Raw genomic sequence first — 26,395 nt, forward strand, 5'->3', positions numbered from 1 at the left:
ACCTAATGGTCAGGGGTCCCTTTACCTTTTATAATAGGTAAAGAAATACCACAAGACAGGAAAACATTATTTTTATGCGCAACTGCTACAGTAAGGTTATTTCTCGTGAAAAAGTGGAAAGGGAAACATATACCCACAAAGGAGGAACGGATTGGGGATGCAGGCAAGGCTACAACTGCACTTTCCCCATAACATTATACTAATGAAGAGAAAAGGGTTGCTAATTTTCCAAATCAAAGGCCAAGGTGGGTTCAGAAGTGGCCATGCCTTGATTGTGGGTTATGAAGTTTATTCAAGTTGAACTCAAGGAATGTGTTTTGTGTCTCTAATGATCTGTGTAACATGCTGCAACCGAAATACCTTGAAATTTTGGTTTGGAGCTCACAGACCACCCATGTCACACCATTGGAAGAATTTGTTAATACTTCTCCTGTGTCTTTTCCCAGGTGAAATAAAGTTATATCACATATTGTCAGGGCTGCCACCCAGTCCCAGCTCACATAGGACCACGCAAGCCAGCGGTCACGTTATAAGAGTCTTTATTGGGTTACAGATTCCATTTCCGAACTGCAATGTGCAGCCCTACGTCTTCTATGTCAGACCGGCGAAGACCCGTCTGAGTCTCCGCCTCTAGCACACCAGCTTAATACCCTAGCCTTGCTCCACCTCCTGCGCCTTTCCCTCCGTCTCTGGGTCCTTCTGCCCCCCCGGGTCTCTTCCTTTCTACTCTCTTCTGACGCGGACCCCCCGGACCCTTCCGCCTCCTTGCGGCGGGCTTTGGGACCTGGCTCACTCTCCGGGCTGCTCACTGCGCCAGCTTCCGCTGCATTTGAACTTGGCGCGCGCGCCCAACTCTCTACCTTCCTCTTGACCGTTTCCTCGCTTCCTGATGAGGGCGTGACTACTCCTGACTCGTGCCCTCCCTCCTGCTGAAAGCCTCCGGACCCAGATGCCTGGTCCCCTTTCTCCCCGCTGCTCCCAGCTGGGCACGTTGGTCCCGATTTCCAGCTGCTGCTCTCTGATCCCTCTCTGGCCCCTTCTTCCCGGGGTGTCCCCCTGCTTTCCCCCCTTGCTCTGACCGCTGGCGCTCCCTTCTGGGAATCCTCGGACTCACTGGACAGGCTCGGTGATCTCGGGTCGTCATCCCCACTCATCTTTCCTTCGTATTCCTCCCCCTCGCTCTCTGTCTCCTCCCTTCTCTGCGTCTCTGCTCCTGAACCCCTGACATCCATCCCCCCCTCGAAGCCCCCCCTTCCCCCCTCCCCGCTTTCAGGTGTGGGTGCTGGGTGCTCCCTCATCATGGGAGTGAATGCCGGATACAGTTCGCTCCCCGTCGCTGGCCGCCAACTGAAGACCTCCGAGTCTTCCTCTTCGCGTTCGTCGACGCTGATCTGCTCCGCTTCCATTTCTGTGCCGCCGTGCTCGAACCCAGGATCCTCCCCGAACACGTCCATGTCAGTCTCTGCGTCGCTCGCTCGACCTGGCATCTCCAGCCACTTCCGGCGCCACTGCTCCTCCGGTCGATCGTCCCACCAATACGAGGCGTCTGAGGCCGAACCCTCTGGTGACCCCTCTGGGGAACGGGTGCCCTGTGCTGGTTCCCCGTCCGAGTCGAATCCCTGGAACGTGCTTGATGAAAGTGTGGGCGTGAACAGCCAGTCGTCGAAGAAGCCTGCTGGCATGGGTCTGTGTGGGAAAAGGGCATGAAACTCATCCTTGAGCAGGGGTTCCTCCAGAGCGTAGTCTTGCACCCAGCTATTAGCACTGGCCCGGGTGCCCTCTCTGGCTAGGAGGTATTCTACTCCCTCTTCCCCCCATCTGGAGTCCAAAATCTCCGTGACTTCGTTGATGGGGTCCTGCTGTGGCAATCCCCCCGTCTCCGTCCTCTCCCGGAACGGACTCGGTACCGTTCCTGGTTCCTGGAATCTGTGAGGTGCCTTGTAGGGAGTGAGCACCGACCTGTGGAACACCGGATGCATTCTGGAACCCTCCGCCAGCCGGAAAGCTACCGGGTTGATCTGTGCTTCGACTTGGTATGGACCGAGTTGCTTGTGCCCCAACTTCTTCTTGGCTAACGATCTGGTTGGCACTGCGTGGGCTGCCAACCAGACCCAGTCTCCCACTCGGATCTCTTCGCCAACCCGCCTGTGCTTGTCAGCTTGCACCTTGTATGCGTGCTTAGCTAGCTCCAGCTGCCTTCGGAGTTGATCGTGGACCTCCTGCAACTCTGACGCGAAAGCGTCCGCCGTCTGCGGTTCCCCTTCGCCCACTCTCTCCAGTCCCGGGAAGGTTCTGGGATTCCTCCCGTTGTTGGCAAAGAACGGCGTCACCCCCGTGGACACGTGCTTCGTGTTGTTGTAGGCGAACTCGGCGAGCGGCAGGTAATCCACCCACGTCGCAGGCTGTTGATTGGCATAGCACCTCAGGTACTGCTGCATGATGGCATTGACCCTCTCCGCTTGCCCGTTGGTCTGCAGGTGTCTTGCTGATGCCAGGTTGATCTTGACGTCTAGAAAACCCATCAGCTTCTGCCAGAAATTCGAGATGAACTGGCGTCCCCGGTCGGACAGTATAGACCGTGGCAGACCGTGCACTTTGAACACGTGATCTATGAACAGTTTGGCGGTTTGTTCCGCGGTGGCCACCTTCGCACACGGGATGAAATGTGCCATCTTGGTGAACAAGTCCACCACCACTAGTACCGCGGTCTTGCCTCTCGAGCTGGGTAGATCCGTGACAAAGTCCAGGGCCACCCTCTCCCACGGTTCAAACGGCGTTTGCAGCGGTTCCAGCAGACCCGCCGGCGGTTTGTGCACCGCCTTGGCCCTCTGGCAGGTGTCGCACCTCGCGACGTAGTCCGCGACCTCCCCTCTCAGTCTGGGCCACCAGAAATCCCTTGCGACCAACTCCACGGTTTTTTCTGTGCCAAAGTGTCCAGCCGTGGGTGCGTCATGCAACTGTTGCAGTACCTTTGCGCGAAGTTCGTCTCCCGGCACGTAGATTGCCCCTTTACGTATGAGCAAGCCGTCCCGTATCTGGAACTCGTCACCCTTCGCTGTGCCGCTGTGTACCTCGGCCATCTTAGCTTGTGCGAATGAGTCGTCCTGCAACGCCCGCCGCACCGCATCCAGGTCTACTGCAGCCGAAGCGCACGCCCACGCTGTTGGCGCGAAGATGTGCATGGCCGCCGCTGGCGTCACCTCTTCGAGGTATTGTGGTTTTCTGGACAGCGCATCCGCCATGACGTTGGTTTCGCCTGGGACGTACTCTATTCGGAAATTGAAGTTCGCAAAGAACTCTGCCCAATGTATCTGCCTCTGGTTCAGGAACTGCGCCGTGCGCCAGTGTTCCAGATTCTTGTGGTCCGTGCAGACTTGCACTGTGTGCTTGGCGCCGATCAGGAAGTGCCTCCACGCCTTGAACGCAGCATGAATGGCCAGCAACTCTCTGTCCCAGATGGTGTAGTTCTGCTCCGACTTGCTGAGTTTTCTGGAGTAGAACGCTCCCGGCCTCCAGACCCCCTGCGGGTCACGCTGCAGCAGGACAGCTCCCACGGCTCTATCGGACGCGTCCGTCTCTACCCGCATCGGTCTGCTGGGGTCGATATGCAGCAGTTGCTCTTCCGACGCGAAGAGACGCTTGAGCTCTTGAAAGGATTGCTCCGCCTGCTCCGTCCAGATGAACTTCTTTTTCTTGGAGCTGAGCGTGTCCGTAATGGCCGCTGTCTGCATCGCGAACCCCTTGATAAACTTGCGATAGAAGTTGGCAAAGCCCACAAACCGCTGGACCTCCTTCCGGTTGCGCGGGCTCTTCCAATCCAACACCGCTCGAACCTTGGCGCTGTCCATGGCTAGCCCTTTGTCCGACAACTTGTATCCCAGGAAGTCCACCTCCGTCGTGTCGAACTGGCACTTCTCCAGCTTGGCGTACAGTCTATGCTGCTGCAGCCTGCTCAGCACCTCTCGAACGTCTCGGTCGTGTGCCTGCTGCGATTCAGAGAAGATCAGGATGTCATCCAAGAAGCAGACGCACTTCTTGTAGAGGAGCCCCGCCAACACGTGATGCATGAAAGCTTGAAAACAGTGGGAGCCATTTTGCAATCCAAACGGCATCACTCTGTATTTGTAGGTGCCCAGAGGCGTGAACATGGCTGTCTTCCACTCATCGCCCTCCCTCATGCGGATGAGGTTGTACGCCCCTCGCAGGTCCAACTTGGTGAACACGCGTCCCTTGCGCACCGTCGCTAGGAGGTCGTCAATCCTGGGCATGGGAAAATCAGAGGGTTTGGTCATCTTGTTCAAGATGCGAAAGTCCACCACGAGTCTTTTTGGGGGCGTGTCTTTCTTCTTCACGAAGAAAACAGGGCTGCCCCCCACTGCCTTGGACTCCCTTATGAAACCGCGCTCCAAATTGTGATCTATGAACTGCTTGAGTTCCTGTAGTTCGTCCTCAGACATGGAATACAGCTTCCCTTTCGGCAGCGTCGCCCCCGGTAGAAGGTCAATCTTGCAATCATACTGCCTGTGAGGGGGTAGCTTGTCCGCCTCCTTCTCGCAGAAGACCTCCAGAAAGTCTGCGTATTTGTGGGGGACCGCTTGCAGCGTTCCCAACTGCAGCTGTGATTCCTCCTCCTCTCCCTCCTGCCTGGGCAGGATGCAGTGCTCGGCACAATAAGAAGAGCCGAAGATCAGCTGTCGCTGGTACCAAGCCAGCGTCGGACTGTGCCTGTCCAGCCAACTCATGCCCAAAACAATGGGCGTGTCCGACAGTCGGGTGACATTAAAACTGATGACTTCCCTGTGGTTACCAAGTCGCATCACCATTGGCGGCGTCTGCTTCACCACCTGCCCCCCCAGCAACTCTCTGCCATCCACTGTGACGACTTGCAAGGGCAGAGTGGCAGGCAGTAGTTGTATAGCGTGCTGCTCCACAAAATCCTGTGCTATAAAGTCTGCATTACTTCCGACTTCCGGAGGCGGCGCGAAACGAGTAATGGCGGTCCTCTTTGCGCTGCGAAGAGGGGCTCCGCAGAAAAGGGTCGTTCGCTGCGGCAAAGCGACGACCCACTAAGATAAACCACGAGCAGAGTGAGCTCGTGGCCGTGGGATCCGGCGGGCACCCAGAGCGACCCCCAAAACGAAGAAGGAACCCCGTAAGGGGCTCCGGAAGCGCGGAGGGGAAGCGGTGCTGTGGCTTCATCGCTCTTTCTGCGGGAGTGAAGCCGCGCGGCTGTTACGGATGAGCGCCGACCTTTCTTCCTTAATATTGGATTATAAATCAACTACTCGTGAGTAAGAGTTACCTGAAATTGGATTACAAATTCATGAATTTGGCTGAAAACGGGAGACGAGAAAAAGGAAGTCCGTCTCCCGGTGGTGCTTAGTGATCAAAGGCAAAGGAACTGACAAGCTGGAAGCAGCACAAAAGGGCTTTAAAACGGGAAACATCATACGTCTGGAGAAGTCAGAAACTGAAGGGAAAGGCAAGTTACTTTTATTTCTTTGCTATTGTGTTTATTCTACTTGGGGACTTTCTCCTCTGCTGGACTTTTAAAATTTTAAAGACTTTAAAAACCCCAGTCCCGGACTTGCAGTGGGGCAAAAGGCTGTTTTGCGGATACACGTACAAAGTTGAAATGGATACTTAGAGGCATCACTGGTGGATACAACTAAATAACTGTATCTTGCACCTCCTGAGAAACTACTGTGGCAACATTGAGAGGGCTCTGCCAGAGGGAAAAGGTCTTCTCTAAAGACTATTGTTAATTTACTTAACTGCAGGAACTTTAATGGCGACTGAAACTTTGTTTCTTCTTTCCTGAACTGTAACAATACTCCCTCTAGTGGAGTTTGGGATTTACAATTTCCTGAGAACTAACTTTGTTTTGACTCTCTGTGGCTTGGTTATTTACTCTGAGGCCTGTCTTTCCCATGGAATTTTTGACAGTTTGACCTTGAATCCAAAGACAGGTGTGGAATGAGCGACCGAGTAAAAACAAGAGCTGCGTCGAAAGCAGGGAAAGGCCAACTGGTACAAACAACCCTGATTTCCCAGGCTCGTAGATCTTCAGTCCCTGCTGTCCTACAGGCTGTACCATCACCAACACCCCCATCTAAGGAAGCTGAACAGTCAACAACTGAGGATATGGCAGCTGGGGGTTCTAGCACTCTTTTACAGGAAATGTTACAACAATTTGCAATTTTGAATAAAAAAGTGGATGATCAAACTGCAAAAATTGACTTAGCCACATCTTCAATCACCAAACTTTCTGAACAGGTGGCTAAGCATGCACAAGATATTGGAAATCTAAAGGACGCTACATCTGAAAATCGAAAATTGGCCGAGGCTGCGAACGAAAAAGCAGGAGAAGCAATTCAGAAAGTGGAGGAATTGAAAGGAGAGGTAAGGCCGCTTCATAAACATATCAGTGACCAGCAGGCCTACTTGTCTTTGGTGGAATTGAGAAACAGGGAAAATAATTTAAGATTACGCTCTATCCCAGAGATTGAGAAAGAGGACTTGATTGGCTTCTTGACGGCAGAATTCTCTAAATTCTGGGGTATAAATGAAGATACAGATTTTAAAATAACAACTGCATTCAGACTGGGAAGAGTTACCGGGAAGGACAGGCCTAGAGACTGTTTGATTATCTTAAGGACTAAGCAGGAGAGAGACAAGCTACTTGACCTACATTTTAACAAAGCACTCGAGATCCAGGACAGAAGAGCACAAATTTACAAGGATATTCCTAAACAACTATTGGATCTCAGATCTAACTACACCGACCTAGCTGGACTTTTGAGAGGTAACGGAATACCATACAGGTGGGAGTTTCCACAAGGCCTCTCATTCAAATACAAAGGAAAGAAGATTAAAATCAAAACGAAAGAGGACAGCCAGAAGTTCCTACACGACCACGGAGAAGACTTGCAGAAAGGAGCGGCAGCTATTTGGCCACCACCAGAGTCTGGAAAAGAGCTACCACCCTCGGATTTGGACAAAAAAGAAGACGCCCCATAAAGAGCAACAACAGATTGATACAGGATGTCTCTGCAGCTGTACAGTTGGAACATTAATGGCGCAAATTCCCCGGAAAAACGCAAAAGGATCTTCCATATTCTAAAGAAAGAAAATTTGGACATAATTTGTTTGCAAGAAACCCATGTGACCAGGCTACATAGGAAGGTGTTAATAAATAAAAGACTAGGCCAAGAATTTATTTCATCAGATAGAGTTAAGAAGAGAGGCGTGGTGATCTACGCTAAGGAGAATTTATCACCAAAATTTTTGTTCAAAGATGAACAAGGAAGAATCCTGGCTATTGAAATACTGACCCAAGGAGAGAAAGTTTTGATATTAGGAATCTATGCACCAAACGAGGGGAAATCAGAATTTTATAAGAAGCTACATGAGACATTACTGGACTATCTGGATTATTCTAACATCATTATGATGGGAGACATGAACGGAGTTGTCTCTACCTTTATGGATAAGTCACAGAACCAGAATTTGACCAAAGATGGAAGACTACCAAAAACTTTCTTCGAACTAACTGACAATATGGATTTAATTGATTTATGGAGGACGAGAAACCCCCTAGGTAAAGAAGGAACTTTCTTTTCGGAGGCCCACCTGTCATGGACAAGAATCGACCAAATTTGGACAACTAGAGGGCTGGCACCTAAGACTATAAAAATAGAAATCTGCCCAAAGACTTGCTCCGACCATAACGCTCTGAAAATGGAAATGAGATTTACTACTGCCGATTCCTTCAGATGGAAAATGAATGACAACCTGTTAAGAGATCAAGAGATTGTAAAGAAGGCCCAAAAAGCTTTAAAGGACTATTTTGAAATTAACTTGAATACCTCGGTGGAAAAAAGAATAATCTGGGACGCAAGCAAAGCTGTTATGAGAGGGTTTCTGATACAACAGAATACGATTAAGAAAAAATTCTGGAATGGTAAAAAGGATAAGATATTGGAGAAGATAAGAGATGGAGAGAAAAAATTAAGATTGAATCCAAAATCAAAAGAGACTTTAAGAGAAATCAAATTCCACCAGTCACAATATACGAAATTGATTAACCAAGAAGTGGAATGGAAAATCAAACAAATGAAACAAAGATCTTTTGAATCTGCGAATAAATGTGGGAAACTGCTAGCTTGGCAGTTGAAAAAGAGACAAAAATTAAATTATGTTACCAACCTAGAAGTTGAAGGGAAAAATATTCAGAAACCGGGAGAAATTAGAAAGTGTTTCCAGAAATATTTTAAAAAACTGTATACACAAGGGTCCGAGGAAGCAACTGAGATAGAACAATTCTTGAAAGACAATGGCCTACCAAAACTATCTCAAGAGAAGAGATCAATCTTGAACTGTAAAATAACACAACAGGAAATCGAGGATGCCATTCAGAATATGCAACTAGGCAAATCTCCAGGCCCTGATGGACTTACCTCCAAGTACTACAGGATGTTAAAAGACTACTTGATACAACCATTAATGGAGGTTTGCAACCAGATTATGGGGGGAGGGAGGGCACCAGATACGTGGAAAGAAGCATTCATCACACTGATACCTAAAGTGGAAACTGAAAAGACTCAACTTAAGAACTACCGTCCCATCTCACTCCTAAACGTGGATTACAAAATATTTGCAGATATTTTGGCTAATAGATTTAAAAAAGTATTAAATGAAGTAATTCACAAGGACCAAGCTGGCTTTCTCCCAGGTAGACATTTGTTTGATAACACTAGGAATATTATCGATATTTTGGAACTTTTACAAACAAATATTAACACTAAAGCAGTGTTAATTTTTATTGATGCGGAGAAGGCCTTTGACAATATTTCTTAGAAATTCATGAAGAAAAACTTGGAAGGGATGGGAGTGGGAAGGGGGTTTGAGAATGGGATAGAAGCAATCTATTCAGAACAAAAAGCTAAGTTGATAGTGAACAATGTGGTGACAGAAGAACTTCATATTGAAAAAGGAACACGTCAGGGGTGCCCCCTTTCCCCTTTATTATTTATTTCAGTCCTGGAGGTTTTGCTGAACATGATAAGGAAGGATCGGCAGGTACAAGGAATACGGGTCGGAGCGAAACAATATAAACTGAAAGCATTTGCAGATGACTTGGTTTTAACATTACAGGAGCCAGAATCTAGTACAAAAAGAGTTTTGGAATTGATTCAGAAATTTGGTCGGGTGGCGGGTTTTAAGTTGAACAAACAAAAAACTAAGGTGTTAGGGAAAAACTTGACAGTTATTGAAACAGAGGGGTTTCAGAAGGAAACAGAACTAAACATTGTCAAAAAAGTGAAATACCTGGGGGTCAATCTGTCTTCTAAGAACTTGAATTTATTTAAAGACAACTATGAGAAATGTTGGTCAGAAGTTAAAAAAGACCTAGAAATCTGGTCAAGATTGAAACTATCCTTGTTAGGCCGAATTGCAGCTATAAAAATGAACGTTTTGCCAAAAATGTTGTTTTTGTTTCAAGCCTTGCAGATTGTGGACAGAGTGGAATGTTTTGGAAAGTGGCAGAAGGACATCTCTAGGTTTGTCTGGCAGGGCAAAAAGCCCCGAATAAAGTTTAAAATACTAACTGATGCAAAGGAGAGAGGGGGGTTTGCCCTGCCAGACTTAAGGTTATATTATGAAGCTGCGGCCTTCTGCTGGATGAAAGATTGGATTCTACTAGAAAACACTGATGTCCTAGATCTGGAAGGCTTTAATAATTCGCTAGGTTGGCATGCGTATCTGTGGTATGACAAGGGGAAAACACACGGAATGTTTAAAAACCATATTGTCAGAAAAGCAATATATATGGTCTGGAAAAAATACAAAGACTTATTGGAAAGCAAAACTCCGAGGTGGATTTCACCAATAGAGGCCAAGGCTCGGAAAAAACCCAATATGGAGGCATACTGGCCGAAATATTGGGAAATAATAGAAAACATTGGAGGTAATTGGAGGTTGCAGAGCTTTGAAAAATTAAAGGATAAGGTGCAAAATTGGTTACACTATGCCCAAATTAATGAGGTCTTTAAGCTAGACAAAAAAACAGGATTCCAGGTGGAAAAATCGAAACTTGAGACAGAGTTGTTAGAACCAAAGACCAAGTTATTATCGAGAATGTATAACTTGCTGCTTAAATGGAACACTCAGGATGAGACAGTTAAATCAGCGATGATAAAATGGGCTCAGGACATTGGTTATAATATCATGTCTGAAGACTGGGAGAGGTTATGGACCACCGGTATGAAATTTACTGCATGTAATGCTCTGAAAGAAAATATTATGAAAATGGTATACAGGTGGTACATGACCCCGGTCAAGCTGGCTAAGATATACCATTTGTCCGATAATAAATGCTGGAAATGTAAGGAAGCTGAGGGGACATTCTTTCACCTTTGGTGGACTTGTCCAAGATTGAAGGCCTTCTGGGAAATGATTTATAACGAGTTAAAAAAGGTGTTCAAGTACACCTTCCCCAAGAAACCGGAGGCCTTCCTTCTGGGCATTGTCGGCCAGAAGGTGTAGATAGAACCTTTTTTATGTATGCTACAACAGCAGCAAGAATCCTTATCGCTAAGCATTGGAAGACCCAAGATTTGCCCACACTGGAGGACTGGCAGACGCAATTGATGAACTACATGGAACTAGCCGAGATGACTGCAAGGATCCGAGATTTGGGAGAAGAGGCAATGGAGGAGGACTGGAAAAAATTTAAAGACTATTTGCAAAAGTATTATAAGTTATATGAATCTTAAGATGCCGTATGACTTGGAATGTTAGCCCCAGCAACGAAAATTTAATTATTTATGAAATTGGATAACATTTATGAAAGAATCAAAGTTTAAATGGGTAAAAATGACAACATGTTATATTTTTAGAGTAAATGGAAAATAAGAGATTTAAACTTAAACTGCAATTGAAAATACAAAGAAACACACGAAATAAGGGTATAATTTGCTGATAACTTTATTGTCAAGAATGCACTATGTGGGAGATGTGGGGAAGTCCAATGGAAATTTGAAATAAGTTGTTGAAATGGTTGTGATTTTCTGTTTTTTTTTTCTTTCTTTCTATTCTTTATGTTATTTCTTTCTTCTGTTCTTTCTGTAATTTGGAAAAAATGCAATAAAAATCATTATAAAAAAAAAATAAAGTCTGCATTACTTCCAGAGTCCACAGAAAGAGGCACGTCTATAGTGATGCCATTGGGTAGCTGGAGTGATGCGGTGAGCTGCACTACTGGTTTGGGTGGGAGGGGGTCTGTGGGTTGCAAGATCTCTGGGGACTGCTTCACTGATTCGTCTGGCTGGGCCCCAGTGCCTCTGCCTCCAGCCAGACATCGTCGTTTCCCTGCTGGGGTTCGCTGTGCTGCGTAACTGCTTTCACCGTTGCGGAGGTTGCAGTGTGCTTGGAGTTCCTCTGGGGACACTCTCTCGCCATGTGTTGAGGGCTGTCGCAGATGTAACACTTCCGGTTCCCTCTAGGAGGCTTAGTCTTGACTGCTCCCGGTGCTGGGGCTCTGGTAGCCAACTGAGCCCTGGCGCCTCCCACCTCCATAGGTTCCACCCCCCCTCCTGGCGGAGGTGTGGATTGCGCACGCGCTGCTTCTCTGGGAACAGAAGAGAAACTTCTCGCTGCTTCGCGCCCTCCACGTCCTTCGTCTCTGCACCATGGGCGTTCTTCCAGTCTCACCCCCACAGTCAGCGCCCTCTGGACCACCTCCTGCGTGCTTCGGGGCCTCTCCCCCCTCGCAATTTCGTCTTTAACAGCACTGCTCAGACCCTCCCAGAACAGGTCTCTGACTGGGGGTGAATCTCGGTCCCATTCCAAGGCACTGACTAGCGCAAAAAAGCGGGCGTGATACTGCCGCACACTCGCCCTCCCTTGCCTCAGTCCATGTATCTCCCTTCGAGCAAGATCCACGTCAATGGTAGATAAAAAGCACGCATCCATCGCTTTGATAAAGGCATCTGCACTCTGAAGCGCCGGGTCTTTATCCCTGCACAAATTGCGCAGCCACGCTTTGGCATCCCCATGCAAATGGGTCAGTATAAACCCCACTTTCTCTTCCTCATCTCTAAAGTCTTTTGCCAGCAGTTGCAGTGCGCACATTACGTCTGCTCGAAAATTGGGGTACTGTTGTAAATTCCCATCGAAGTGAGCCACCAGCCCTCCTGCTCTCCGTGCCAACCCGACCCCCTCCGGCCTGGTTCCCGGTTGCCCTTGCTTAGCCAACGCTTCAAACCTGGCATGGAGATCTCTGTAGGCGGCCGCAGCATCCTGCTCCCTTTTCTTGGATGCCAGTACCTCTGTGTTCAACTGGGTCACTGCCTGTTGCAACGCTAAAATTTTCTCGGCGTCCGTCATCTCTGCCAACCTTTGTGAGCTTGCTCCCAAACACCAATTTCCTCCTCTCGCTGCTTCTGCCTCCGCTGCGAGGTTCCAGGTGTTCGAAGCTTTTTTAAGAGACGGGTCTTACTGTCAGGGCTGCCACCCAGTCCCAGCTCACATAGGACCACGCAAGCCAGCGGTCACGTTATAAGAGTCTTTATTGGGTTACAGATTCCATTTCCGAACTGCAATGTGCAGCCCTACGTCTTCTATGTCAGACCGGCGAAGACCCGTCTGAGTCTCCGCCTCTAGCACACCAGCTTAATACCCTAGCCTTGCTCCACCTCCTGCGCCTTTCCCTCCGTCTCTGGGTCCTTCTGCCCCCCGGGGTCTCTTCCTTTCTACTCTCTTCTGACGCGGACCCCCCGGACCCTTCCGCCTCCTTGCGGCGGGCTTTGGGACCTGGCTCACTCTCCGGGCTGCTCACTGCGCCAGCTTCCGCTGCATTTGAACTTGGCGCGCGCGCCCAACTCTCTACCTTCCTCTTGACCGTTTCCTCGCTTCCTGATGAGGGCGTGACTACTCCTGACTCGTGCCCTCCCTCCTGCTGAAAGCCTCCGGACCCCGATGCCTGGTCCCCTTTCTCCCCGCTGCTCCCAGCTGGGCACGTTGGTCCCGATTTCCAGCTGCTGCTCTCTGATCCCTCTCTGGCCCCTTCTTCCCGGGGTGTCCCCCTGCTTTCCCCCCTTGCTCTGACCGCTGGCGCTCCCTTCTGGGAATCCTCGGACTCACTGGACAGGCTCGGTGATCTCGGGTCGTCATCCCCACTCATCTTTCCTTCGTATTCCTCCCCCTCGCTCTCTGTCTCCTCCCTTCTCTGCGTCTCTGCTCCTGAACCCCTGACACATATGTTAAGATGACCTTAACAGATTGGCGAACTAGGCCAAAACTAATAAAGTAAATTACAATACCGACTAATGTAAGGTTCTACACCAGCTACACAAATATAAGATGGGGGACACCTGGCTTCCCAGTAGTACATGTTAAAAGGATCTAGAAGTCTTAGTAGACCACAAGCTTAACACAAGTCAGCAATGTGCTGCAGCCGCAGCAACAACAACAACAGAAAGCTAATGCTATTCTAAGCTGCATCAACAAACGTTTAGTGTACTGATCAAGGGAAATAATAGTACCACTCTGTGTTAAACCACAGAGCCTAGGACTTGCCGATTCAGAAGGTTGGCGGTTCGAATCCCCACGACAGGGTGAGCTCCTGTTGCTCGGTCCCTGCTCCTGCCAACCTAGCAGTTCAAAACCACATCAAAGTGCAAGTAGATAAATAGGTACTACTCCGGCGGGAAGGTAAACGGCGTTTCCGTGCACTGCTCTGGTTCGCCAGAAGCTGCTTAGTCATGCTGGCCACATGACCCGGAAGCTGTACCTTTATTCTGCTTTGGTCAGACCACACCTGGAGTTGTGTGTCCAGTTTGGGGCGCCACAAGTTAAGAAAAATAACAACAAGCTGGACTGTGTGCAACCAAGATGATCAAGGATTTGGAAACCAAGGATTTAAAGGAATAGTTGAGGCAGTTGGGCCTGGAAAATAGGAGACTGGGATGAGATATGATAGCTATCTTCAAATATCTCAAGGGCTGTCACATGGAAGATGGAGCAAGCTTGTTTTTCTTCTGCTCTGGAGGGTTGGACCTGAACCAATGTCTTCAAGTTACAAGAAAGGAGATCCTGACTAAACATCAGGAATAACTTTCTGATATGTCCTGCAGCACTTGTGAGAAGGACATTTATATGATCTGATGCTTGTCCCTTTGAAATATATAGCAGTGGCAATGGGAGAAAGGAAGCGTTCGCTGCTTCCATAAATTTAGCAAGGCATCACTTGGGGGTACTGATCCTGTCGCAACCATCAAGAGTCCTCTGTTTGCACTGCTGAAATGACAGCACAGTATCAGGCAGAGGGAAAAGGTGTTTGAGATCCTTATCGGCTGTAAACCTCTGCTATTCCATGAATCCACAATGAGCCGACATTAGTTTTGTAGCAGTAAAGGGCCTGTGCCATTAAGAGTGCAACTGTTTTAATACTCTTTGTGGCTTGTGGGTCAGTTTGGGGATATAACTATAAATGGAAGTTTGCTTAGCTGCACACTATAAATCTCAAAGAGCAGTGCTGGCCGATGAGCTGTGCTATTGTCTTTTACTGCATACATCAGGAGAGGGATTACAGTAAGTAATTTGTTTTGGAAGACTAGTGCCTCTAATGGGCCATGCCTGATAGTGTTGAAAGGTTGTGATTAGGTACAATCCACCGAGGTGGTCTTTCAGTAGGCAACTCCAGATTGGGGTGGGGGAGGGAAAAATGGACTTTTGTTGCTTTTATTACACACACACACACACACACACACACACGTCATCTTCTTTACAGCATCATCTGTTTAGGTTTTTTCCAAAGCCAGGAGCAAAATGCTATAAAAGGCTATTTGCCCAAATCTTAACACACACACACACACTTCCACTGCCTCCCCTTCTCCTGAACAGAACTGAACATCCCTAATCTATTGCACAATTCATTCAGAAATGAAGAAATCCTGTAAATGGGAGCAAATCTGCAAACCTCTAGTAAGTCAGCAAGAGGCCTGCATGTCTCTGACATGATAAGTGCATGCAATTCACATGGGCCGTCTCTGAGTTCTTAGAGGAGACTTGCAACTGGAATAGATTCTTCTCTATTATAAGGTTGGGCTTGCTTCCTCCCCCCCACCCCCTCTTCGCTGCTGCCTACTCCGAACATGGGCATGCTTACTGGAGATCAAAGGCTTCTCAGTGCAAACATTGATGTTCTGTCAAAGATGCATAGGGGACCCCCTTATTATGAGCCAGGAAGTTGTGGTTGAGCAGGACTTCCCTTGAACCTAGGAGGATCTCAACGAGGCCTCTTGCCTGACTTCACAGCATGGATGGAGGCATTAAAAGCAGCATTAGCCAGTCCAGATCGAAGGAGGGCACACCTTTCCGTTCTTATGTCTGTCATTAATCTTCGCAATGTTTGAGTACCAAGAGAACCAAATTGGACAGCAGACCTTTCTCATCTCATTGATTTTTGAAAACCGAGCTCCAACAAGAAAAAAAATATGGTATGTTTTACTCTGCTCTTAAGTACCCTCACAGCTAAGAATGTTGTCTTTATTTACCTGGTGGATCTGCAAATCAGTTTTCCTCAAGAAATGTAAATGTCCTAGGAAAACACTAGCTGACTATGGGCTGCATGCAACTGCTAAAATTACTGGACTTAAATTAGAAGAAGAAGAAGAAGAAGAAGAAGAAGAAGAAGAAGAAGAGGAGGAGGAGGAGGAGTTTGGATTTGATATCCCGCCTTTCACTCCCTTTAAGGAGTCTCAAAGCGGCTAACATTCTCCTTTCCCTTCCTCCCCCACAACAAACACTCTGTGAGGTGAGTGGGGCTGAGAGACTTCAGAGAAGTGTGACTGGCCCAAGGTCACCCAGCAGCTGCATGTGGAGGAGCAGGGAAGCGAACCTGGTTCCCCAGATTACGAGACTACCACTCTTAACCACTACACCACACTTAAATTAGTCTTGCCTCCTAATTTAAGTGAGTCTACTCTGAGTATGGCTGGGATTAGACGCAACTATGATTGACTAGCCATTCCAATAGGCTATCAGCTCACCGTTCTAGTAGGATTTCAGCTCACGGATCATTTCGGTAGGATTTCAGCTGTAATGAGGTTCCCTACCCTGGTACAGACAATATTCAGACAGTGCTCAGCAGCTTTGTATATTGACTCAGCAGATAGTTAAGTGAACCACAAAACCAACATGGTATCACTTTGTACTCTAGACCTCTCCTGCTCGATAGTCTAAAATGTCTCTTTGATGAGAACCACAATCCATAAAGGAGAAGAGTTCTTACCATGTATTTATTCAATATTCACACAGAGAGACAAAAGAATGCAGTCTCTCTTAGATAGTGGCGTTGCTCCCAGTGAGTCCCACCCCTCTCTCCTATTCTATGCAGCGGCAGAGGAAGCCACTTGGGTGACATCACCTCCTCCCTGGGGATCACTGCCCTTTTGGAGAAGAAGAAAACAACACTCTTTTTTTCAATGGTACTGTTTTTGCTGTAGAAAAATGAAATCCATGAATTACAACACAGCTCTGGCTGTTTATCCTGATATTCTTGACAAGAGGTATCTGCAACAAAATGTTGCAGCATGGACAGCTACACCCTTCAGGGTTCCCTCCACCCATGTCATTTCCAATTATTCCTCTATACTATTCCCTTTCCCCCATTTTTCTTCTCAACAATCAGCTGTCATTCCCTGTCTGTCAAGTGAGCTCAAAACTCATGGCACTTTTTGCAGCTTTCCCCCATTTTGATCCCCTGCCCCAGCAAAGGTGCTTTATTTTGCTTTGTTTTTTTTAATACTTGGACTTCCCCTGAGCCTCCTAATACTTTCCTTTTGCACATGGCTAGTGTTGTTTCAGCTGCACAAGAATCCACGCTTGGAGAATGTGCCTACTATCAAGCACGTAGGGCAGATGTTATTTTGGCAAACCGTAGTTCATGTCTCTCCTAATGCCGGAGGTAATCTTCCCTTGTTGAGCTTCATAAGACACTCGGGCCTTTCTCAATTTCAGCCTCCATTGGTCAATGCCCGTGGTGCTGCGTGTTCCAGAGACACCTGTAAACTCCACAGTACATGACTGCACACCTGGAGCTCGGGCTGCATAATAATGATTATCTGTGTTGGCAAGATAGAGACCTGATCCTCTGGGCTACCAATTTTCTCGCCAACTGTTTCGATGCAAAGGATATTTCATGTGGAATCAGGCCCACACGCTTCTGGGAACTCAAAGGCCTCCGTAAGACATCCGCTCGGCATCTCTCACATTTTTCCAGACGTACGTACTGCTATTGTCCCACAGCTTTCTTATTAGAAATTCTGCACTAATCTTCAGCTGAGCCGCAGTAACCCGTCATGGAAGGTGAATCCCTTTAATCCTTCCTTCCCCATGAAAAACTGTGAACCCATGCCCTTCGAGGAGATGGAACCAGAGTGCTGCAACTTCAGATTGCAGAGCAAATATCCAAAGCAGCCACTTTAAGCAGTTTTCCTTGTTGCACTGATACAGCGAATTGCTCCAGGGCAATGTTTTGCCATTTCCTTTCTACACTTGACAAATTTTAATGCTTATATTGCTGGGGTGGGTGTCTGTACGGTGTCGTTAAACCCTTACCGTTGCGGCCTTGTTTGAAGGCCGCTTTGTTAGGTCTAGTTAGCTTTCAGTACGTTGAGCTAATAGCAGGATGTGGCCGAGTTCAGAGTTTGGGAGGGAGAGGCTGCGGTGGTGGGACTAAGGCAGACTGTCTACTGGGAAGGGCAAAAGAAAACTATAAGTAATGGGGGAATGGATTATTATGGTGAGGAGGCGAGCCCTGGCACATGAGGGCGACTTTTACCAAGAGTACCCGGCTGCCATCTTGGTACTTCGGTGAGTGGGGAAGCCATATCTCAGGCTCAGCACAAGGGTCAACAAGACTGGGTGGCTCTTAATGTCCCAAGTCCTAAGAAAGGTCCATGGCCTGCCCTGCTGCCAATTCCAAATGCCTCTGCAGCAGAAGTGGGGGGGGGCTGTATTTTAATATTTTGTTGGAAGCTGCCCAGAGTGGCTGGGGAAACCCAACCAGATGCGCAGGGTATAAATAATAAATTATTATTGTTGTTGTTATTGTTATTATTATTATCTCTAAAGATTCCTGCATTGGACTAGATGACCCTTCTGACTCTACAAATTCTATGATTTTATACTCTTTATGATTTTCTTTTTTATCCAATCTGTTTCTAAGTCTCTGTTCTCTCTACACTTTGATCTGTGTTTAAGTTCCAAGCTGCTCTGTACAAAATGAAGTTCCATGTTCCCCATTCACTATCATGGGTCCCCCGAAAACAGCTGTAACTCCCCCCCCCTTTGGCCAAAGTGGATACACATCCACTCTTGATTAAGCCATCCATTCTCGATTAAGTCTGCCAAACAGCAGAGAAATAGGTCCAGGGCCTTTAGTGGAGGAACATCCCTCCATAATCCATATGAGGCCAACCAAAATTCCAAAATCCATATTTGTTTCATGAGATGAGTAGGGTTGGTCCTAATCAGTGCCTGGGTGGGAAATCACCTGGGAATTATGAGTGTTCTGCTCTGAGTACCATGATGGAAGAAAGCCTGAAGAGAAATGTGCATTATTATTGTTGTTGTTATTGCTTAGACCTCATTTATACCCTCACCTGAAGTGGTATTTTGGAAAGGGGTGTTGTGAACACTTGTGTGCTCTCAGTCTAATAGCTTCCACTGTAGGTGTGAAGGAAATATGGGGACATTCATGTTTCTCCAGCCTGCATATGAATGGGCTGCTTTAGGTGAGACTTAATAACAGCTGAAGGCTACCAGTAGGTAATACAAGTAATTTGTATTCCATCTCTGGACTTCCAGCTTTCATATCAGGGTTGAAGATCCCAGTCCACTCCAAAAGGCTATCATTAATCTTAATTCAGCCTTCATCTACCTTAATACATATCTCATGTCCTCCCCTCTTGCTCTTAAACTGAGTTCAATCTTCCTGGCTCAAGATGAATTCATCAGCCTCCTACAGCAGCAGGGACTATTAAGGAATATTTCAGTCTTTGGAGATCAATTGACTTGGATTTCTCCTCCTCCACAGGCTTCTTGGTTTTGAACACACAGAGCTGCCTTTGGTCTACTTGGCCTAGCACTGTTTACTCTGAACAGCAGCAGGTCTCCAAGGTTTTTAACTGGAGATGCCGCTGGGAATTGAATCTAGATCTCTTGCCACAGAGCAATGGGTGACGAAGGGGGATAATTTGGTTCACATTTCAAGGCAAGCTAATCCGGTTTGCATTCTGAAACAGTTTGTGAACCGAAACACAGGCATCCTCCAGAATCTGCATTTCCCCAGATTTTGCAGTGCAGTCCGTCAGCCAATGGGTGTGTTCAGAAATTCATGGACTACGGTAATGTGTGCACAAAAATGTTAGTGAAAATGCCATTGAAAATGCAAACGCAGAAGAAGTTTATTTATTGCACGTGTAACTGTGCCAGTTCCACAGATTGAAGCAGTCAAGGGCTTTATATACTAATAGTAACACCTTGAACTCAGCCCTGTAGCAGATTGGCAACCTGTTCAGAGCTCTGAGCTGTTATATGGGGGATGAACTAGATGACCCTCATGGTCCCTTCCAACTCTACAATTCTATGATTCTGTGTTGGCAAAGTCTCACCCTTCTGGGCTTCCAGGGACAAGGCTGAATCCAGAAGTACCCTAGGCTGTGAACCAGCCCCTTCATTTTAACCCAGAGGTCAGCAAACATTTCAGCAGGGGGCCGGTCCACTGTCCCTCAGAACTTGTAGGCGGCCGACTATATTTTGGAAAAAAATAAAATAACAAATTCCTTTGCCCCACAAATAATCCAAAGATGCATTTAAAATAAGAGCATATATTCTACACACGTAAAAACACCATGCAGGCCCCACAAATTACCCAGAGATGCATTTTAAATAAAAGGACACATTCTACTCATGTAAAAACATGCTGATTCCCGGACCATCTGCGGGCCAGATTGAGAAAGCGATTGGGCCGGATCTGGCCCTCAGGGCCTTAGTTTTAACTTACCTAGCATGTACTTCCTGAAGCAGGACTCAAACTGAGGTGCAACAAGCCTTCAAAATTTGCACATCCCTGAGCTTGCCAATGGATTCTCCAGCCAATGCAAGAATGCATCTATCTGGGGAAAGCAAGTGAACTGTAATGAAAGCCACACACTTTTTAAGGAGGGGGAAATTGTTTGCAAAGATGTGTTCATTAAGAAAAATTGTGTGCAAAAATATGGGGAAGGGTTTTGCATCAGAGAGATATGGAGAAAAATCTAGATAGACCATTTTGTGCACCCCTGCTTTCAAGCCTGAACTTGAGCTTCCAGGAGCCTCTGCCTGGCCACCGTAAACAAGAGAATGCAGATCGGATCCTCAGTGTCATTCCAGCAAGGCAATTCCGATGCGTCCCACATCACCATTGCATCCAACACCAGCCATTGCCCCCGCTGCAATATGTCTCCCTCCCATGTCGGCGAAACACAATTGTTTGAGAAGAGACAATCCCTCTCTGCAGAGGCTATGCCACATCCTCATTCATCACCCTCAAGTGATCGCAACCAAATTACTCTTTGCCAGTGCCACTCATTTTTCAGCCCTCTCGCTAATTCTCCAAGGCTCGTTAAAATGCTGCGAGCAAAGGTGCCCTTCTGATCTTTCCAAACATTCTCTAAATGGTTTGAATTTATTCATTGGACTACTCTCATCCCGGGTCATTTCTCCCCCTCTCCATCTCTCCCTTTCTCTTCCCGACCACCCCAACCCCCCGTCTGTGTCTCATTGACTTTTAAATTTTCATTAAAGCTGCAGCATCTCCTTTTGTCTGAAGCCAAGTATGCCGGGGGTGGGGTGGGGGGAGTTGCCGCTTGGAGAAATGGAAAGAAGCAACAGGGGGAAGCACACACTTTACGCAGCAATCGAAGCCCAAACAAAAGACTTCAGCCTATGTACAAGTGGTGTTATGTAGGGATTCAGCTGAGATCTGAACACAGATTTACACGAACCCACACTCCCTATCACAATTGTTCTTCCACCTAGCAGCCAGATGAGTGGGGAAGGCTAACTCATTCATTCTGTGGCACAGAGCAGCTTCTTTGGTGATGTTGATCATGGTACTTAACTAGTCAGTCAGAAACATTGCCTAAACAATGCTTGCTCTCATACCTTCTACCCCAACAGATAAAGCAGCCCAATAACTCTCTATAAACAGCTACTCAGAAACAAATACAGTGGAACCTCGGGTTACAGACGCTTCAGGTTGCAGACTCCGCTAACCCAGAAATAGTACCTCAGGTTAAGAACTTTGCTTCAGCATGAGAACAGAAATCACTTGGCAGAAGCGGGAGGCCCCATTAGCTGAAGTGGTGCTTCAGGTTAAGAACAGTTTCAGGTTAAGAACGGACCTCCAGAACGAATTAAGTTCTTAACCCGAGGTACCACTGTACCCACATTCTACTTTCCTGGTGTAGACAATACTGAACTAGATGGCCCAGTGATCAGTCTTGATATAAGGCATCTTCCAGTGTTCGGTGATAGAGAACATGCTTTGCATCAAGGGTCGGGAAGCTTGTGGTTCTCTAGATGTTGTTGGACTCAAGTTCTCATCAGCCCCTAGCATGTTTTTTCTAAATTCAGATGGTCTCCATCTCTTGAATCCTTCACAAAAAGGCTCTTCACTTTTAACAGAAGGTCATAGCTGAACGAAAAGCTATACATATATATCAAGACTGAAATAGAGAGGGAACAGAAGAGGGGATCTTTGCTAATGTAGTGTACTGAACCTCTCATTTGAGAGAGGCTGATTCATTTAAGATTCAAAGCCTTCTTACATCTCTGTCTCCTGTATATTGGATTTCAGTGCTGAGGAGAGCTAGAGGAGGAAATGGACGGGTGTTGTAAGTCAATAAAGGTTAGAGCAAATGCCAGGCTGATTGAGAGGTTTAAACAGCACCAAGCAAAGTCATTCTGAAAACAATGCACCTTGAACAAACTCCAATTAAACAAAAATTTCCAGAGCTTCGGATAAAGGATGTTTCCATTACCTCCTCTTAAGTGACAATATATTGCAGTTCTTCAGGTTTTAGTTATTTTTTCCCCATAAAATGTATTCACTGCTCAATTATGGGGGGAGGGGGACCTCAAAGTTGAAACCCCCAAATGAAAACCCAATAAAATTATCACTTTTTTAAAAAAACACGGCAATACAGTGGTACCTCGGGTTAAGTACTTAATTCATTCCGGAGGCCCGTTGTTAACCTGAAACTGTTCTTAACCTGAAGCACCACTTTAGCTAATGAGGCCTCCCGCTGCCACTGCGCCACCGGAGCCCAATTTCTATTCTTATCCTGAAGCAAAGTTCTTAACCTGAAGCATATGTAACCTGAAGCGTATGTAACCCGAGGTACCACTGTAATTTAAAACAAAGTTAAAACAACAATAGACTGGAACAAATTAAAGCTCACATTAGCTTTCTAAACACCTGGGTAGACTTGATTTTAGCAGGTCTAAAAATAATGCATTGAAGGCGCTTGCTTGATATCAATAGGCAGGGAGTTCCGAAGTGCAGGTGCTGCCACACTAAACAAGTTCTTACAAAAGCAGAACGGATATTATGGGGCACCTGTAATAGTGCCAATTCTACTGATGAAAGCGGTTGGGTGGGCACATATGGAGTAGGACAATCTCGTAGATAAACTGGCCCCAAGTTGTTAAAGGCTTTATATACTAATAGTAACACCTTGAACTTAGCAAATTGGCAACCGTGCAAATCTCTGCACTGGATTTTGCACGTATGACTTGAGCATATAGGACCATTGGTCAGTGTAGCTCAGCAGTGATTCTTCAAAGATATTCCCATAGCTACCAAGAGATGCCAGAGGTTAAACTTGGGACGTTCTGCAAGTAAATGTATGGATGACTACTAGCCATGATGACTGAGTTTTTTGTTTTTGAAAAAATAATAATCATACATAAACAAGAATAAAAATGTGCACCCCACCACCGAGACCATTCCATTGTAACTATCCAACCTCCCAAATTTTCAACACCTTTTGCAATGGTTTGACCCCTTTTCATTTTAACAGTACAAATTCTACAAACACCCTCCATATCCCTTCAAAATCATTTCTCCTGCATATTCCTCGTCTTACCTTAACGGAACATGTTAGTTTATCGTTAATAGCTATATCCCACACCTTTTTATACCATTCTTCCATTTTACATTGTGCCTGCCCCTTCCACTTCCTAGCTATCATAATTTGTGCAGCTGTCAATAAATTTGTGAGCAAGTCCTTCATAGCCTGTGAACCTTCCACCCCATCGTAAATTGATAATAACTGCACCTCTGGACTTTCAGTCAATTTTAACCCAGTGATTTGTGTTATCTCCTTAAACACGCTTTGCCAGAAAAAAATTGTACATATTTACACCTCCACCACATGTGAACATAATTCCCGGTTTCCTGGCATCCCCTCCAACATAACACCAAACATCCCTTGTTTATTTGATTTAATCTGTCTAGTGTTAAATACCATCTCCAAACTTATTTATAATAATTTTCTGTAAGTGATGGAAGTCAATGAAATTTTATTATTATTTTCATATTGAAATTTGTAGAATAAACTTGGAAGAAATTCTTCCAACTTTTCTTCTTCTTTTCTCTTTATTTTTTCTTCTTTTTTCTTTTCTTCTTTTTTTCTCTTTTGTTCCTTTTTATATATGTGTGTGCTTATTTGAAATATATATGTATGTATTTGCAATATTTTGCTTATATTTTGTAACAATTATGTTAAATAAATTTAAAAAATATTTTTTTAAAAAAATATATAATTTTCTTTTATTCTTATAGACATTTTCAATGTACAATTCTCCCCTATTTTCCCCCAGCTTTGACTCTCTATATGCCCTGCTGTCTCCTTTCCCCACACCTCTTTTAATTGATCTTCTTGATTCTCTATTTCTACTAATATTTTATAAAATGACTGAGTTCTGTTGCTTCCAAATTCCAGCTGCTAAGAAACACGTGGGTAGAGTGCTGTGGAGCTCAGGTCCTACTTCTCGGCGTCCCATAGGCTTCTGGTTGGCCACTGTGAGAAAAAGATGCTCAGTTAGATGGGTCCTTGGCCTAACTAGGCAGCCAGGCTCTTTGTCAACAGAAGGGCTGCAGCTCAGCGGCAGGCAGGACGGAAAAGAGAGAAAGGTTGTTTTTGTTGCTGAAGTGGAAAATTTCCACTGTTATAAACGAGGAGGAGTTTTACGCAGATCCAATTACAGTAAAACTCTTATTAAGCAGCCGCATTCCTGAACAAACGGTACTCACTTGGAAACAACATGATAATTAAACCATTGACATTTTGAAGCCACTAAGTCAGAGAGAACTTTAAAAATTCCAATTTTGAGTTTGCACGACTCTAATGCGCTACTTAATTGAGGTGTACTCAACTAGCAAAGATCGGGTTATGGGTGGGGGAGAAGGAGAAGGCTAGCCTTTTTGCATCTTCTCTTGCGGTGAAGCAGTCAAGACCTCTAGCTGAAAAGTATTTACAATATGTAAACCTGCTTTCCTTCCATTATTCTCTGCTAACAGTGCTTCCACAGCTCATTATTTCCAACATGAAATAGCACTTAATGAATCCTGAATGATGGCGGAATGACTGCGGAAGAGCTTATGACATTGCCTACAAATTCCCTAATGAATCCTTTCTGATTGCCGTCACCGCTTTGAAATTCAAATGAATTCTTATCGATTGCTGGGCGACAAGCACGTTTCTTTCTAAACAGTCATGCAGACAATGCATTCATCACCTTTGCTGAAGGATCAACATTTGCACCTGCAATTCTCCACCCTTATTCCTGGGCAGAGAAACTCCTGGTGCTAGGTGCTGCATATTCACAGGAAGGGGATGGTATTTTCCCCAAAGACCAGTGGGACTCACAAAAAAGAACATTCTGGGGGGGGGGGGATATCACTGAAATTTCAGCCCTGGCTTCATAGAATAGGGTCCCGCTTTGCAGAGGGCATCCATCAGTTTGAAAGGATGTCAGGGAACTGCTTTCTACCTGAAGATAAAAAAAAACCCCATAAAGAAATCCTGGGTCCCTGAAATCACTTGTCAACAGTGATCAACAAGACAACAAACTCAGCAGGCAACCCAGTTGGCCAGCCACCATCTCCTCATTACGGTGAGATTGCTGCATTTCAATTTCAATTGCAATAATAATTTCTAAATTTATGTTTATACGTATATATTAGCAGATGCAAAATTTATAAAATTCCTCTTTTGCACTGGTGCATTTATTCTTAAGTGAGGCATAGTTGGCCACTGTGCTACCTATGAGGGAACCCATGAAATACTAAAGGGGCAGAACAAAGAAACACTGCCCCTATGACACACTACTTCCTGAAGTGCCCCTGATGTTGTAGACCATGTTGCCTGTTGAGTCATACATACCCTCCAACACTTTGATGGCAAAATCCGGGACGCCATCTTCCTGTTTTTTATCACAAAAGCACAGCAGTCGTTTGGGTTGCCGTAACTTTGTGCCATGGTGCCGCCCCCCAAAAAGAAGAGGATTGGTTTTTTAACAGGCACGATGCCCGAAAACACATGTTTTGGTGTACTGCGCAAGATTGTGAACCCCAAAAGCACTTTCTTCAGGGGGGAAATGCTGCCATTCTCTCACAATAAAAAATGGGATGTCCCGGCTTTTCCAGGACACTTCCAGGGTATGGTCACATTGAAAACAACTAGTCCAGGATTTGGTTCGCTTAGTGGCCAACCAGATGCCTGCAGGAAGCCCACAAGCAGGTAAAAGGTAAAGATAAAGGATCTCTGGACGGTTAAGTCCAGTCAAAGGCGACTATGGGATTGCGGTGCTCATCTCGCTTCAGGCTGAGGGAGCTGGCAGTTGTCCACAGACAGCTTTCTGGTTTAGAAGACATTTAATTCTGTTGGTAGCCGCCCAGAGTGGCTGGGGAAACCTAGCCAGATGGGCGGGGTATTATTATTAATAATAATAATAATAATGTAGAAATAATATTATTTTTATTATAATTTATCATTATTATTAGGCCAGCAAGACTAAACCACTTCTGGTGCAACGGAACACCGTGATGAGTGCCAGAGCACACGGAAACGCCGTTACCTTCCCGTCACAGCAGTACCTATTTATCTGCTTGCACTCGTGTGCTTTTGAGCTGCTAGGTTGGCAGGAGCTGGGAAAGAGCAACGGGAGCTCACCCCATTGCGGGGATTCGAACCGCCAACCTTCTGATCAGCAAGCCCAAGAGGCCACCCACTGTTCTCGCCAGTTGCAATTCCCTCCAAGTGGTATTCAGAGGCCT

The 26,395-nt window shown here is 46.2% G+C and overlaps 1 long non-coding RNA gene across 5 annotated transcripts in view; it reads left to right on the top strand.

Moving 5' to 3' along the window:
- Positions 1-26,395, top strand: part of LOC309530977 — a 122,763-nt gene that overhangs the window by 84,617 nt on the left and 11,751 nt on the right. For 2 of the 5 annotated variants that reach the window (XR_014219000.1, XR_014219002.1), the window contains one exon: positions 21,911-22,306. The exons of the other annotated variants lie outside the window; for them this stretch is intronic. This is a non-coding gene — a long non-coding RNA (uncharacterized lncRNA). Of the gene's footprint in view, positions 1-21,910; positions 22,307-26,395 lie in introns of those variants that run through there. 5 annotated transcript variants of the gene reach the window in all.

This window comes from Podarcis vaucheri (genome assembly GCF_965113315.1).
Source record: "Podarcis vaucheri genome assembly, chromosome: 1".
NCBI lineage: Eukaryota > Metazoa > Chordata > Lepidosauria > Squamata > Lacertidae > Podarcis > Podarcis vaucheri.